The 11653-nt window shown below is 40.6% G+C and overlaps 1 non-coding gene across 1 annotated transcript; it reads right to left on the bottom strand.

Moving 5' to 3' along the window:
• Window positions 1–368: 368 nt before the first annotated feature.
• LOC131159044 (small nucleolar RNA R71) lies at window positions 369–474 on the bottom strand. The gene has a single exon (XR_009137659.1). It is a non-coding gene; the product is annotated as a small nucleolar RNA R71 (small nucleolar RNA).
• Between the last annotated feature and the right edge of the window lie 11179 nt (window positions 475–11653).

The raw sequence follows: 11653 nt of genomic DNA, 5'->3' as shown, positions 1-11653 counted from the left end.
GCAACCTCTTCGGCCTCTTAGAGACTACTTTACACCCAACATATACACCTCGCCATTTTGCATCCGATTTCTGGAGGTTGAGGCGGCACAATTTGAAATTAAGACTTCTATCATCTCTATGCTTCCCAATTTCTTTGGGAATTCTACTGAAAATCCATGCAAGCATCTTGATGAATTTCTTGAAATTTGTTCCACCATCCGTATACCTCATTTTGGTGACGATGCTTTCCGATTAAGGTTGTTCTCGTTCCCTTTGAAAGATAAAGTCAAATATTGGCTGAACTCCTTGGAACCGAACTTAGTGAACAATTAGGCCACCATGCAACATGAATTCCTATAAAAGTACTTCCTCATTGGGAAGACTAACCAGCTAAGGAAGGAAATCACTAGTTTCTCACAATTGGATGGGGAATAATTTTTTAAGACATAAGAGCACTTTAGGGACCTTTTGTGTAAATACCCTCACCACCAAGTCCCAAGGTAGCAGTTAGTTCAAACCTTTTATGAAATATTAGCCGAGCGTGATAAAGCCATGGAAGATGCATCTTTTGGAGGTACTTTCCTCACGAAGCACAAGAATGAAGTATGGGCTCTCTTTGAGAACCTCGCCGAAAATTATCAGCAGCATGCTATTGCTGCTCGTAGAATGTCCCAACCTTCCTCTTCCCATCCTAAGAGAGTCTATGAGTTAGCCATAGGCCATAACCTTGTGCCCACATTGCTCACCAATGTGAAGAAACTAGATCAATTCTTGTCTTTAGGACAACAACCTTAGCTTGTGGCATGTGCAGAGGTGTGTGGCATTTGTTCTGATCCTTCTCACACTTGTTATAATTGCCCCCATGCACCTCCCATGCCTAATTTTGTGTAGAAGGAAGTCAAGGTCACCTATAATTGGTATGACATGTCGTCAAATGATCCCTATTCTAGCAAGTACAATCATAGGTGGAGTAAACATCCTAACTTCTCCTTGAGGCCACAAGCTCTGGGTTTCCAAGCTCAAAGACCTCAGCAGTCACCCGCTGCTCCACCTCGTCACCCATCCCAAAATCCTCAAAATCCTACCATGTCTACCCCTAGACTTTGAGCTTATCAGCAACTATTTCCTCCTCCACCTCAATATGATATATTTTTTAGGAGACGATGCTAAAAGCCCTCAAGGGCATTGAGATTGATCGCCAAGTTTATCAGTAATTACTCCACTCTCACTCCCAGTCTATTGCCAAGCTAGAAGTCACCATGGGTCAACTAGCTACATATTTGAGTGGGAGAGATGATGGTAAATTGTCAAGTTAGCCTTTAGTGAACCGTAAAGGCCAATACGGGGTAGAATGTGAGTCGACTGTTGGTCCTTCAACGTATCATGAGTAAGCCCAGGTTGTAACCATTCTTTGGAGTGGTAGGAAGGTTTTCAATAGGTTTGAAGAGAAGTTAGACCAAGAAAAGGGTGGGGAGAATATGAGGGAAGAGCCTAATGAAGAACCATATAATCCTCCTTCTTCCAATATGGTAGCGGATACCGAGACACCTACCCTCTCCAATGATTGAACACTTCCCCATTATATCCCTGCAGTGCCATTCCCTGCAGCTCTTCATGCACCCCCTAAATCTAATAAAGAAACCAATACTGAGTCCATCATGGATACATTCAGGAAAGTCAAGGTCAATATTCCTCTCTTAAATGCTATCAAGCAAGTACCTGCGTATGCCAAGTTCCTTAAGGACTTGTGCACACAAAAGTGCAAGTCAGGGGTGCACATGAACAAACAAGTGAGGTTGACAAAGCATGTGAGCTTAATTCTTCTAGGTCATATTCCTCCAAAACTTAAAGACCCTAACGCTGCCACCATCTCATGTGTAATTGGCGATTACACCATTGATAGGGCTCTTGTAGATTTAGGAGCGAGTGTGAACTCACTTCCTTACTCGGTCTACAAGCAATTCAATTTAGGAGAGTTGAAGCCTACCCCAGTCACCTTGAGTTTCGTCAATCGATCAGTGAAAAGGCCCCGGGTTGTGGTAGATAACTTCTTAGTCAAGGTCAAAGAGTTCTATTATCCTGTTGACTTCATTGTCTTAGATATGAAACCTTCCAACCCAACCAAGGATCCAGTCCCTGTCCTATTGGGATGACCATTCTTAGCTACGGCTAATGCCTACATTCATTGTAGGACCTAGAATATGAATGTGTCCTTTGGCAACATGCAAGTCCAACTGAATGTATTTCATGGTTCCTAACATCCACCCGATGATGTCCAAGTTGTGTACGTTGACATGATTAATGAATGTATTTAGGAAGTGGCTCCCTTAATTCTGTGGAGGGACCCCCTTGAGGATATACTTTAGCCTGATAGCCTCTACATCTCTATCCTAGAGGACCCATATCAACGGATCCTTGCCCTTTATGACTCAATCTCTAGCCTAGAGGGAAGGCTTTGGGTAAGTGAGAAGTGGTTTAATGAGGAAATGATGGAAGAAACTTCTATCTTCGAATTAGGGTGAGTTTGAAATTAGCATTCATTGCGTCTCGGAGAAGACAGTAAACTTAGAGCTTTTGGGAGGCAACCCAATCGTATTTCTTATTTTTCTTTCTTCTTTAAGTCCATAAGTTGCACATTGTAGAGTAGATAGGGTTTAGGGTCCTTAGAATAGGTCATAGGTTAGTTAGGGGTGCGACTAGGGTGCGACCAAGGAGCATAAGTGTGACCTGGTCGAAGCCCTGAAAGTCTTCTAAACTTCCAAAGCCCCTAGAAGCTCGACCAAGGGCATGACTAGAACTGCCCTTTGCATGACCTAGTCGAGCGTCTTAATTTGTTGAGCTTCCAAATTACTAAGTAGCTCGACCAGGACGCGACCAGCGCTACCCCTGGCGCAACCTAGTCGAGCAACTAAATCTTCTAAACGTCCAAATTATCGAGAAGCACGACCAAGGTCGCGACCAGCACTCCTCTCTAGCGCAACCTAGTCAAAGCTCTATTTTCCTAGTTTAGTTGGGGGTATGACTAGGGTGAGACCAACATAAGGTTGGTGCAACTAGGTCGAGACTGTTAAAAATCATGCTTAAACTTCTTCTCCCGTGAAGCTCAAACCCCCTTTTTACTTGTTCCTTTGCACCTCCTTCATCGTACCCCTCTCCAAACTTGTCACCCAAGCCTCCTCCACTTCTCCAGAGCCTCCAACGCACCTAGGGTTTTGCCCCTTCGCTTCCCCTTGCAACTAAGACTCGTTGTCTCACCTAGTAACTTATGTGTCCCTTCCTCTTCCCCACCTTACACCTTCCATTCCACCTATATATCTCTCAACCTCTATCTGAATTTCTTTGGAAATGCCTCATCGATCAGAGTCTCGGGCTACTTCCAAGAAACCTCAATCCTCATGATCAGCCGCCAAGCAAAAAAGGGTTCAAGGTCAGTTGAGGGACGAGTCATTGTCTGGGTATGAGCACACTCCACCTGAGCCGATGGCGATAAGGGGTAAAGTGACCCAAAGAAGGCAGGCACAAACCCCTAGGGGGCGATGTAAAGACCCACAAATTATAATAATTAAATAATAAAGAGAAAGTAAAATTTTAAAGGGTCAAAGTAGGGTTCGTCGATGAATGTCGTGGTTTCGTCGACGAACTCCCTGTAGAATTCGTGGACGAGACTCAGTGTCTCTTCAATGAAGAGATACCGAGAGGGGGTAATTCAGACCTATTGGTTCATCAACGAGCCCTTTACCTTCATCGACGAACTCCCTTCCTTGGCTCGTCGACAAGGCCGCGTGTCTCGTCAACAAGCCACGTGGCAACAGATTATATAAAAGAGCAAAAATCATAATTAGGAAGAAATTCAGTTGCCCTTCTCTCTCTCTCTCTCTCTCTCTCTCTCTCTCTCTCTCTCTAAATTTCGGTGCCTATGCGTTCTCTCTACATTTTCGGCTCTGTCTCTCCCCGGTTCGATGACCAGAAGCTACTACGATGATCTTGGGGAGATTCTCTACAACTTAGCAGGAGCAGAATTTTAATTTGAGAATTTTGGGCACCATCCCAAAATCAGGATAAGTGGGTTATTTAAGGTATATTTGGTTAGTAGGCTTTTTTGAGCCAGATTTTGTATTAGATTGTTGATATATTGGTGTGTGGGGTGATTAAACTGGGGTATTGTGAATTCAGGGTTTGGTGCATATACTGCAGGCATGCTAAGGAATCTAGTAGGCGTTTCTAGGAACCCAGGTAAGATGATAAATAGTTTATATGCAAATGTGGGTATGGAAATTATTCTAGAAATTCAGTTGATTGATAGGGACATATATATATATATATATATATATATATCTGTGTGTGTGTGTGTGTGTGTGTGTGTGTGTGTGTGTGTGTGTGTGTATAATTTAAAGATTTTTGAATTTTGAACACCATGGGTGTGAGTTAGGAATTAGTAGACGAGCTTAGTTTGCCAAAGTAAGGGAAATATGTTATGTCAATTAAATTAGGAATTTTTATCTATAAAGTTTATGTATTTTGGTATATGTATTTCAGATGGTTACAGATATTAAATTAAATGACTTTCAAGATTATTATTCAGATCATAACTTATTTTTATTATCAGAAAATACAGATTTTAAGATATGGGATATTTAATTATTTTAGTAGTGTGACATGAGTTAATATCATACCAGTACAACAATTATCAACTTTCAGATTATCATGATTTATAGTATACGTATAGAAACATATATTTTACAACATTTTCAGAATACCATGATATACAGGTTTTTGAACCATAACATTCATATTATACAGTACATTCAGATATTATAGATTATTTAGATTATACAACATATTTAGATTAGATATTACAATGTTATAGTTATTTCAGTTATATCAGAATCATGGTAAAATAGTAATATATATATATATATATATTATATATAATATTATTATACAGTATCAAATCCCTAATGAATCAGTTCAGTTCAGATTCAGTCAGTAAAGCACGGTACTCTAACTATTTCATATCAGAGTGCAACCACATATCTCAGATAGTGTGTGGATTTTCATTAACCGTGCCTGGAAGGATTGTAAGCTCCCCAGAAATCTAGATCGTGGAGGCCATTTTGAGGAGGGAGAGGTCAGTTACCGAGCCTTTGGAAGGATTGCAAAGTGGTCGGTATGATGATTAATAGAGTTTCAATTGACTTATCCTGGTGGGCCAACTAGTGTTAAGTCCCACCTATGGGCCGCACAACCCTGTCATAAGGGTTAAATCATGACATATAGTTTTCCAGGGAAATTTCATAGTTATATATATATATACTGAAATCATCAGACTTACCTATAGATTATAAAAGTATTATTAAATAGTAAGTTCAAAAACAGTTGTATTTTAAACCACATAGGTGTGAGTTATGCGATATATTATGTTACATGCTATCTCAGTTTCAGTTATTTATCAGTATATTATTCATATAAACTCAGTTGTCACACACTGGTAATAGCATATTTCTTCTTACTGAGAGTTGTCTCATCCTAGTAATTTAACATTTTTCAGATGATCCAGTTAGATGAGCAGATCAGGCTCGGAGATAGAAAGGTCATGTACACTGCCCTGTCTATAGGGTAAGTTTTTTCAGGGAGATGCATTTTTGGGTAGATTTCAGGAGTCTTGTAATGGTTGTACAATTTTATGTTTTTCGCTGCATAGGTGTTTTCCAGTAGTCATTACAAGGGTATCAGAGTGAAAGGATTATCGGTTCATATATATAATATGAAAAAAAAAATGGTATGAATTTTGAGGTTGTTACATTTTGGTATCAGAGCCTAGGTTGCTAGGTTCTGTAGACTCTAAAGTACAACGAAAAACAATACCATAATATAGGAATGGAATTTTGAGAAGGATAGAACAGGATATTAGTGAGTTAATGTTGGGAAACTAGGGTGAGAATTTAGGGTTCTGTTCTACAGTCTGCAAGCAAGAACTTCGGGGTGGTTTCTATGTTTTTCCTGGGGTAACGATTTTAGGAAAACCATAGTAAACTATCTTTAGCTTTTATTTCCATCTGGTAGGGCAAGACCTTAAATTAGTAATAGGTAGTATGAGAGAATTTTAGTTAAATGAAAGTAAGGATAGTATTATGAGGTTCAGATTCTTAGAATAATTTGTTATTATTGCATGATGAACCCTAGAGGTAGTAGTTCTCACGCTAACAACGATGATGGAACAGGGCCCTCTAATATGGGCGGTGGGGACTCAGATGCTATTTTATGCAGTGTAGCTCAGCAAGGTCATGGCTCATATTGTATGGAGCTCTAGGGGGCAGGGAGGCCCGTCTGCAGCCCAGGTGTGTACCATAGAAAAGTTCACAAAGATGAACCCTCCCGCATTTTCATAAGCATCTGATCGTGCAATTGCTGAGAATTGGATGCAAGAGATGGAGAAAGTACTGACGGTGCTTCACTGCACCGATGGGCAAAGGGTCCTCTATGCCACGTACAAGTTGTCAAGTGAGGCCAAAAGATGGTGGACGGCCATGAAATTATTGGAGAAGCAGAGACCCATACCAGAGCCTATGACCTGGAGCTGGTTCATAGAGATATTCTTTAATAGATATTTTCCAGCCACTATCAAAGAGGCTAAAGTGCAAAAGTTTAGAGTTTGACTCAGGGGTCATTGACAGTTCAGCAGTATGTGGCAAAATTCATCGAGATGTCATGATTTGCTCCATATATAGTGCCATATAAAACTAAAAAGGCCAGGATGTTCTAGAAGGGCTTAAGATGAGATATATATAAGCAGGGGGCAGTTCTAAAGATACAAGACTTCTCTGAATTAGTAGACAGACCCATAGTAGCAGAGGAGAGCAAATAAAAATATGTGGCAGTACCGAGCTAGAGGAAGAGGCCCACGCCTCCCGGTTTCTAGACAGGTCCCATCCGAGGACCATGGAGCGGAGACCGATTTAGTGAGGCCAGAGGTAAATCACGGGACATCATGGTTTCCAAGGTGAACAAACTTATCCCATCTGCTCCAGATGTGGCCGGAGACATCCAGGTGAATGTAGGATGGGAAAGAACGTTTGCTATCAGTGGAGGAGACCCGGTCATAGGGCTTGGTCATGTTAGGGACTACCGGCCCATGTAGCAGTTCACAAACCATTCCAAGGTGCTTACCAGGCACTGCATGGAGGTCAGCAGAGGAACACAGCACCAGCAAGGGTCTATGCATTGATGCAGGGAGACGCTGAGGTTTCTAGAGACATCGTGACAAGTACTCTTACTGCTTTACCATATAAAGTTGTTGTTTTGTTTGACACGAGTGCCATCCATTCTTTGGTGTCATTGGGATATGCTAAATTAGCTAGGGTTGAGGCACAGTTGTTAGATGTTGAATTGTTAGTAGTCACGCCGACTGGATTAGTAATAAGGTGTATTAGGGTGCTTAAAATTTTTCCATTAGGCATTCAGGGGAAAGTACTACTAGCTGATCTTGTTGTATTAGATATGTAGGGTTTTATGTGATATTGGGTATAGACTGGCTGGCGGCTGATCATGCCAGCATAGATTTTCATCGAAAAGAAGTGATTTTCAGACCCCCCAAGATGAGCAAGAATTCAGATATATAGGTTCACGTGTGCACGCCTTGCCATAGTTGGTGTCATCTATTTAAGTGAGGAGACTGCTTCAGGGTGGTTGCCAAGGGTATATTGCTTACATAAAGGAGTTGTCGAGGGAAGAACTGAAATAGGTTGATATTCCAATAGTCAAAGAATTTTCAGATGTTTTTCTAGAGGAATTACCTAGCTTACCACCAGATCGAGAGATTGAATTTACTATGGATCTTCTACTAGGGTCGGCACCAGTATCTAAAGCATTGTAAAGAATGGATCCAGCTTAACTGAAAGAATTGAAGACCAATTGCAGGAGTTGATGGATAAAGGGTTTATCATGCCTAGTGTGTCGCCTTGGGGAGCACCGGTCCTATTCTTAAAGAAGAAAGATGGGACTATGAGAATGTGCATAGATTATAGAGAGATAACCAAACTAACAATCAAGAATAAATATCCACTTCCTAGAATTGATGATTTATTTGATCGGCGCTAGGGGACCCAAATTTATTCTAAGATTGACCTTCAGTTAGGATATCACAAGATGAAAGTCAGAGCAGATGATATTTCAAAGACAATATTCCAAACCAAGTACAGGCCCTACGAGTTTCTGGTAATGTCGTTTAGATTGACTAATGCACCGATAGTATTTATGGACCTCATGAATCAAGTGTTTCATCAGTACTTAGTTTATTGTGGTATTTATTGATGATATATTGGTCTACTCGAAGAGATTAGAGGAGCACGAGGGTCATCTGAGGCTAGTGTTGCAGGTATTAAGGGAGAAAAAGTTATATGCTAAATTCAAGAAATGTGAATTCTGGTTTAGGCAGATTACTTTCTTCGGGCATGTGATCTCCGGGTTTGGTGTATCAATTGATTAGAGTAAAATAGAGGCAATAGTGAGTTGGGTGAGACCAGTGAATGTTTAGGAGGTCAAAAGCTTTCTAGGTTTGGCAGGGTATTACTGGCATTTTCTAGATGACTTCTTCAGATTATCGGGTCCATTGACATGACTCACAAGGAAAAATGTGAGGTTTGAATGGACCAATGATTATGAGCAGAGCTTCCAGGAGTTAAAGTGGTGGTTGGTCACGGCACTAGTATTATCTATTTCATACAGTGATGTGTCCTAGAAGGGACTCGGGTGCGTGTTGATGCAGCATGGGAAAGTTATTGCCTACGCTTCTTGGCAACTTAAAGAGCATGAAAAGAACTATCTAGTACATGATTTAGAACTAGTTGCAGTGGTGTATGCTCTAAAGATTTGGAGGTAATATCTTTATGGTGGGAAATGCGAGATCTTCACTGATCATAAAAGTTTAAAGCATTTCTTCACTCAGAAAGAATTGAATAAGAGGCTAAGAAGATGGTTAGAGCTCATTAAGGATTAAGATTGCACCATTAGCTACCACCCAGTGAAAGCAAACGCGGTGGCTGATCCACTGAGTCGGAAAGTAGCAAAAGTGGCGATGTCAGCAATGAAGATTCAACATCCTATTCAGATGGATTTAGAGAGGCTAGGTGTGGAGCTGATAGAAGGTGATCACCAGGCATTCATTGCCAATCTGGTGGTACAAACTACCCTGTAGGAGAGAATTAAAGTTGCTCAAAGAAATGACCCAGAATTGGTAGAGCTAATAGATAAAGTGCAGAACGAATAGGGAGAGGAGTTTACTATATCAGATGATGGAGCCCCGAGGTTTTGTACTAGACTATGCGTTCCTGTAGATGCTAAAATTAAGAGGGCTATTTTAGAGGAGGCTCACATATCCCTTTACACAGTCCATCTAGGAAGCACTAAGATGTATCGGGACCTTCAAGAATCTTTCTTGTGGAGCGATATGAAAAGGGAGATAGCCAAGTTTGTGGAGCAGTGTTTGATGTGCTAGTAGGTAAAGGCTGAGCACCAAAACTGGCAGGACAGTTGCAGCCACCCCACACCCCTGAGTGGAAGTGGGACCATATATCTATGGATTTTGTCACAGGTTTGCCGCCAGTGCTGCATGGTCAGAATGCCATTTGGGTCATTGTAGACTAGCTAATGAAGACTGACCACTTCCTACCTATTTAAGTCAGCTACCCTATGGATAGACTGGTAGAGCTATACATTCAAGAGATAGTTCAACCTCATGGAGTGTCAGTATCTCTAGTTTCAGACCAAGACCCACGTTTTACATCACGAGTTTTTAGGAGCTTATAGGAGGCTTTGGGGTCTCAGTTACATTGAGCACAACTTTTCATCCTTAAACTAATAGGCAAATAGAGAGGATGGTCCAAATACTTCAGGATATGCTACAAGCATGTGTGCTGGATTTTGGGGGTAGTTAAACCAATATATGCCGCTGGTTGAGCTCGCGTATAATAACAACTACCAAGCCAGCATAGGGATGGCACCATATTAGGCATTATATGGTAGGAGGTGCCATTCTCCACTATATTGGGATGAAATGGGTGAGATGCGAGTTTTGGGACCAGAATTAGTACAACAAGCATATGATAAAGTTTAACTAATTAAAGACAGGATCAGAGCAGCTCGGAGTTGGTAGAAAAACTACGTAGATACTCACCACTGGGAGTTAGAGTTTGATTTTGGAGATCTAGCGTTTTTGAAAGTAGCACCATTGAAAGGAGCTATGAGATTTGGGAAGAAGGGTAAGTTGAGCCCTAGGTTTATTGGCCTATTTGAGATACTAGAAAGAGTGGGTCCAGTGGCTTACAGGCTAGCTTTACCACCAAATTTATCTAGAATACATGACGTATTTCATGTTTCCATGTTGAGGAAATACGTCCCAAATTCCTCCCACATGATAAGTTACGAGGAAATAGAGCTCAGAGATACACTAACATATGAAGAGACGCCAATTGAGATCTTAGATAGAAAAAATCAGGAGTTACGCACCAAGAAAAATCAACTAGTAAAAGTCATGTGGAGGAATCACACAGTAGAGGAGGCCTCGTGGGAGTTAGAGGAAGAAATATGACAGAATTACCTACATCTATTTGGTGGGGATCAATAGTTGCTAGGGGTAACAATCTAGCTAAAATCAGTATTGTTTATTTCAGTGCAGAGTAATTAAAGTATGAAATGTATACTAGATTATAGGATAGGTAATGTTTTTAGTTTTTGGAGAATTTTCTTTAATCTATATGCTTGTAATCTCCTAGAACCCTGATTGTAGCCACAGTATTTCTCTGCCATAAGTGAGGGTAATTAATAAAAAAGTAGTAAATTTCCCTCAAAGGATGGTGCATAGCACAGATAGTAAACTTCGAGGTTGAAATTTTATAGGAGGGGAGAATGCAAAGACCCAGAAATTATAATAATTAAATAATTGAGAGAAAGGAAAATTTTAAAGGATCAAAGTAGGGTTTGTCGATGAATGCCCTAGTTTCGTCGACAAACTCCCTGTAGGATTCGTGGACAAGTCTCAGTGTCTCGTCAACGAAGAGACACCAAGAGGGGGTAATTCAAACCTATTGGTTCATCGATGAGCCCTTTACCTTCGTCGATGAACTCCCTTCTTTGGTTCGTGGATAAGGCCGCGTGTCTCGTTGACGAAGCCATGTGGCAATATATTATATAAAAGTGCAAAAAATCAGAATTTGGAAGAAATTTAGTTACCTTTTTCTCTTTCTCTCTAAATTTCGGTGCCTCTACCTTCTCTCTAGATTTTTGGCTCTGTCTCTCCCCGGTTTGATGATTAGAAACTACCACGATGATCCTGAGAAGATTCTCTATGGCCTAGCTGGAGCAGAATTTTGATTTGAGAAGTTTGGGCACCTTCCCAAAATCAGGGTAAGTGAGTTATTTAAGGTAGATTTGGTTAGTAGGCTTTTCTGAGCCAGATTTTTTATTATATGTTAATATATTGGTGTTTGGGGTGATTAAACTAGGGTATTGTGAATTCAGGGTTTGGTGCATATACTGCAAGCAGGCTAAGGAACCTAGTGGGTGTTTCCACGAACCCAGGTAAAATGATAAATAGTTTATTATTTAAGAAATGTGGGTATGGAAATTATTCTAGAAATTCAGTTGATTGATAGGGAAATATATATATATATATATATA

Source organism: Malania oleifera, chromosome 6, assembly GCF_029873635.1.
Source record: "Malania oleifera isolate guangnan ecotype guangnan chromosome 6, ASM2987363v1, whole genome shotgun sequence".
NCBI lineage: Eukaryota > Viridiplantae > Streptophyta > Magnoliopsida > Santalales > Ximeniaceae > Malania > Malania oleifera.
This window is presented reverse-complemented; position numbering and strand designations above follow the sequence as displayed.